Source organism: Triticum dicoccoides, chromosome 7B (assembly GCF_002162155.2).
Source record: "Triticum dicoccoides isolate Atlit2015 ecotype Zavitan chromosome 7B, WEW_v2.0, whole genome shotgun sequence".
Taxonomy (NCBI): Eukaryota; Viridiplantae; Streptophyta; class Magnoliopsida; order Poales; family Poaceae; genus Triticum; species Triticum dicoccoides.
Genome location: NC_041393.1, coordinates 471,454,869 through 471,460,868, shown reverse-complemented (window position 1 = coordinate 471,460,868; position 6,000 = coordinate 471,454,869).

Here is a 6,000-nt window from a genome sequence, read left to right as displayed (position 1 = left end):
ATAACACGGAACCGGAGAAATTTCGAATAACACTAAGTTACCTCAACGGGGATATGAAAAATCCCCAACAATAAGAATATCATACTTTTTCTTGACAATAGGGAGAGGAAATTCAAAACCTCCAAAAATAATAGTTGTAACTTTTTCAATAGAATTGATGCTATGAACTTGAGATTGTTTCCTCGGAAAGTGTACCGTATGCTCATTATCATTAACATGAAAAGTGGCATTGCCTTTGTTGCAATCAATAACAGCCCCTGCAGTGTTCAAAAAAGGTCTACCAAGGATAATAGACATACTATCGTCCTCAAGAATATCAAGAATAACAAAGTCCGTTAAGATAGTGGCATTTGCAACCACAACCGACACATCCTCACAAATACCGATAGGTATAGCAGTTGATTTATCAGCCATTTGCAAAGATATTTCAGTAGGTGTCAACTTATTCAATTCAAGTCTACGATATAAAGAGAGAGGCATAACACTAACACCGGCTCCAAGATCACATAAATCAGTTCTAACATAATTTCTTTTAATGGAGCATGGTATAGTTGGTACACCCTGATCTCCAAGTTTCTTTGGTATTCCACCCTTAAAAGTGTAATTAGCAAGCATGGTGGAAATTCCAGCTTTCGGTATCTTTCTTTTATTTGTGATGATATCCTTAATATACTTAGCATAAGGATTTACTTTGAGCATATTAGTTAAGCGCATACGTAAGAAAATAGGTCTAATCATTTCAGCAAAGCACTCAAAATCCTCATCATCCTTTGTCTTGGATGGCTTAGGAGGAAAGGGCATGGATTTCTGAACCCATGGTTCTCTTTCTCTACCGTCCTTCCTAGCAACAAAATCTCTCTTATCATAACGTTGATTCTTTGATTGTGGGTTATCAAGATAAACAGCAGGTTCAACCTCTACTTCATTGTTTTTGCTAGGTTGAGCATCAACATGAACATTATCATTAGCATTATCACTAGGTTCATGTTCATCACCTGATTGTGTTTCAGCATCAGAGATAGAAATATCATTGGGATTCTCAGGTGTGTCTACAGTAGGTTTACTAGAAGCATGCAAAGTCCTATCATCTTTCTTTTTCTTCTTTTTGGAAGAATTACGTGCCTCTAAATTATTTCTCTGAGAATCTTGCTCGATTCTCTTAGGGTGGCCTTCAGGATACAAAGGTTCCTGAGTCATTCTACCAGTTCTAGTAGCCACTCTAACAACAAAGTCATTTTTATTATTTAATTCCTCAAGCAAATCATTTTGAGCTTTAAGTACTTGCTCAGCTTGAGTAGCAACCATAGAAGCATATTTGCTAACGAGTTGGAGTTCACCTTTAACTCTAGCCAAGTTATTGCTCACGCGTCCTATCTCGAAAGCATTATTCTTTAACTCTCTACCAACATAAGCATTAAAACTTTCTTGTCTAGCCATAAAGTCATCAAATTCATCTAAGCAAAGGCTATGAAATTTAGTAGAGGGGATTTCAACTTTATCATATCTATAGAGAGAATTTACCTCTACTACCTGTGTCTGGTTATCAAGACAATGTGATTCTTCAACAGGCGGTATATTAAGACCATGTATTTCTTCAATAGGTGGTAAATTCTTAACATCTTCAGCTTTAATACCTTTTTCTTTCATTGATTTCTTTGCCTCTTGCATATCTTCAGGACTGAGAAATAAAACACCTCTCTTCTTTGGAGTGGGTTTAGGAATAGGCTCAGGAGTTGGCTCAATTGGTTCAGGAATTGCCTCAGGAATTGGCTCAGGAAGAGTCCAATTATTTTCATTAGTCAACATATTATTCAATAATATTTCAGCTTCGTCAACTGTTCTTTCCCTGAAAACACAACCAGCACAACTATCCAAGTAGTCCTTGGAAGCATCGGTTAGTCCATTATAAAAGATATCAAGTATTTCATTTTTCTTGAGAGGATGATCAGGCAAAGCATTAAGTAACCGGAGAAGCCTCCCCCAAGCTTGTGGGAGACTCTCTTCTTTGATTTGCACAAAATTATACATTTCCCGCAAGGCAGCTTGTTTCTTATGAGCAGGGAAATATTTAGCAGAGAGGTAATAAATCATATCCTGGGGACTACGCACACAACCAGGAGTAAGAGAATTATACCAAGTCTTAGCATCACCCTTTAACAAGAACGGAAATATATTAAGGATATAATAATAGCGAGATCTTTCATCATGAGTGAACAGGGTAGCTATATCATTCAACTTGGTAAGATGTGCCACAACAGTTTCAGATTCAAAGCCATAAAAAGGATCAGATTCAACTAGAGTAATAATCTCAGGATCAATAGAGAATTCATAATCCTTATCAGTAACACAGATAGGTGAAGTAGCAAAAGCAAGGTCAGGTTTCATCCTAGCATTAAGAGACCGTTGCTTCCATTTAGCTAATAATTTCTTAAGATCATATCTATCATTGCAAGCAAAGATTTCCCTAGCAGCTTCTTCATTCATAACATAACCCTCGGGAACAACAGGCAATACATAATCATTGGGAGAACCTTCATCATCACTATCATCAATAATAGCACCTTCAATATTTTCATTCCCCCTAACTCTAGCAAGTTGTTCATCAAGAAATTCACCTAACGGCAAAGTAGTATCACGCACAGAAGTAGTTTCATCATGCATAGCAGAAGTGGCATCATCAATAACATGCGACATATCAGAATTCATAGCAGTAGCAGGTTTAGGTGTCGCAAGCTTACTCATAACAGAAGGAGAATCTAGTGCAGAGCTAGATGGCAGTTCCTTACCTCCCCCTCGTAGTTGAGGGATAGATCTTGGTTTTAGCGTCTTTCAAGTTCTTCATAGTGATCAACAGATAAAAAACCCAAGTGACTCAGAGAATAGAGCTATGCTCCCCGACAACGGCGCCAGAAATTAGTCTTGATAACCCACAAGTGTAGGGGATCGCGACATCTTTCGAGGGTGAAGTACAACCCAAATTTATTGATTCGACACAAGGGGAGCCAAAGAATATTCTTGAGTATTAGCAGTTGACTTGTCAATTCAACCACACCTGGATAACTTAGTATCTACAGCAAAGTATTTAGTAGCAAAGTAGTATGATAATAAAGGTAACGGTGGCAAAGGTAAAGATAATAGTTTTTGGTTTTTTTGTAATAGTTGTAACAGTAGCAACGGAAAAGTAAATAAGAGAAGAACAATATGTGAAAAGCTTGTAGGCAATGGAGCAGTGATGGATAATTATGCCGGATGCGATTCCTCATGTAATAGCTATAACATAGGGTGACACAGAACTAGCTCCAGTTCATCAATGTAATGTAGGCATGTATTCCGTAAATAGTCATACGTGCTTATGGAAAAGAACTTGCATGGCATCTTTTGTCCTACCCTCCCGTGGCAGCGGGGTCCTAGCGGAAACTAAGGGATATTAAGGCCTCCTTTTAATAGAGAACCGGACCAAAGCATTAACACATAGTGAATACATGAACTCCTCAAACTATGGTCATCACCGAGAAGTATCCCGATTATTGTCACTTCGGGGTTGTCGGATCACAACACATAATAGGTGACTATAGACTTTCAAGATAGGATCAAGAACACACATATATTCATGAAAACATAATAGGTTCAGATCTGAAATCATGGCACTCAGGCCCTAGTGACAAGCATTAAGCATAGCAAAGTCATAGCAACATCAATCTCAGAACATAGTGGATACTAGGGATCAAACCCTAACAAAACTAACTTGATTACATGGTAAATCTCATCCAACCCATCACAGTCCAGCAAGCCTACAATGGAATTACTCATGCACGGCGGTGAGCATCATGAAATTGGTGATGGAGGATGGTTGATGATGTTGACGGCGACGAATCCCCCTCTCCGGAGCCCCGAACGGACTCCAGATCAGCCCTCCCGAGAGAGATTAGGGCTTGGCGGCGGCTCCGTATCGTAAAACGCGATGAAACTTTCTCTCTGATTTTTTTCTCCGCGAGACAGAATATATGGAGTTGGAGTTGAGGTCGGTGGAGGTCCAGGGGGCCCACGAGATAGGGGGGCGCGCCCTACAGGGGGGGGCCCCCTGTCTCGTGGACAGGCCGTGGGCCCCCTCGTGTATTTCTTTCGCCCAGAAATTCTTATTAATTCCAAAAAGTGCCTCCGTGGATTTTTAGGACATTCCGAGAACTTTTCTTTTCTACACATAAAACAACATCATGGCAATTCTACTGAAAACAGCGTCAGTCCGGGTTAGTTTCATTCAAATCATGCAAATTAGAGTCCAAAACAAGGGCAAAAGTGTTTGGAAAAGTAGATACGTTGGAGACGTATTAGTGTCATCTGCATACTGAATCACAGGGTAATCCTGGTCATGACAAGGAATCACAAGGTAACCTAGTGTTATTCGAAAATCTCCGGTTTCATGTCATTCGAATGAGGTTTGTTAACAAGACTTGACCAACCTTGTTAATGGATTCCTTTTGATGGGCATGAGATGGATGAATTTAGGAAGTACAACTTTTTGTACCCTCCTTTTACTTCCTGTTATTTAGAATAAATAAAGAAAAAAAATAGTATTTTCTATCTGTTTTCTGAATTATCCAGGCAATAAAAAAATACCCCAAAAATAAAAGTTCTCCAAATGCCCTGAGAATTTAGTATAATTTTTTGTAGAATATTTGAGAATTTCTGGCACTCAGAACACACCAGGGGGAGGCAACACCTGGCCACAAGGGTGGAGGGCGCGCCCCCCTGCCTTGTGGGACCCACGTGACCCCTCCACTTATTCCAGCACCCATCCACTTTGTATTCCTCCAGAAAAAATCATCTCGTAGCTCAAACCTGTGTTCTTGCTCATTTTGCTGCCATTTTCGATCTCCTTGTTCAAAGCTCCATTCACAAAACTGCTTTGGGGGATTGTTCTTTGATCTGTGACTCCTCCAATGGTCCAATTAGTTTTTGTTCTAGTGCTTTATTTATTGCAAAAAAATTCTGCTGAAGTGACCCTGTTCTTGAGCTTGCATGTCAAATTTATATGGTCCCAAGTAGTTTTGATGCATGATATAGCCTCTAGGCACTTGTAGGAGTAGTCGCTATCAATCTTTTTGAGTTTGATTCACGAAAATTCTCAGAGGAAGAAAATGTTGAGCAGATTGTTGAGAGGCCCCTCGAGCCGGGGTTCGAAGGAAAAGGATAATGAAGAGAATGAAAAGCCCAAGTACAACCTTCCTCGCACCGCGGAGGTCTGACCGTGTGAATGGCCATGTGATGCATTCTTGAATGCAACCGGAATTTATGAGGATTTCTATTACTTGGCTGAGAATGCAGGCATCACGAACTTTCTCCATGATAAGTGTGATCAGTACCTCCTACTCACTAATACTTTTGTCCAAAATTTTCATTTTCATTCTAGGAGATCACCACCCGCGGTAGATCTTTATTTATATGATGAGCATAAGGAGATGTCGCTTTATGATTTTTGTGAGGTTTGTAAATTATCTTTTGAGAGTAGCATCGAGGAACCACGTCCTAGTGATTTGGAAGATTTTATAAAAGATATTACCGTAGGGGAAAGTAGGAAAGTGTCAGATGTAAGAACTACTAGTATACATTTTTCCTGTCCTACGCTACTACTCAATATTTGCTAGTACATGTTTAATTGGTAGCAGGGTCAGTGGGGGCCTTAGCGCTCCTGATCTTGCCATTTTGTGCCATGCTTTACTTCGTGATAAAACTTTCAGCTTAGGTGCTATGGTTGCTAAACGGTTGAGTTTAAACCGTATGAAGGGTACTATCTTTGGAGGTATCTATGCTTCTCATCTTGCTAAATATTTTGAGATACCTATTGGACACTATGAGAAGGAAGAAAAGTTGCTTCCCACTATTTACTTAGATTATAAGAGTATGGTAGCACATGATTTTCTTTGCTATGATAAGGAAAAGAGACTCATTTATAACCTGACATTTGACAAGGTTAATTTTCAGATTGTTACCTTGCCTGCA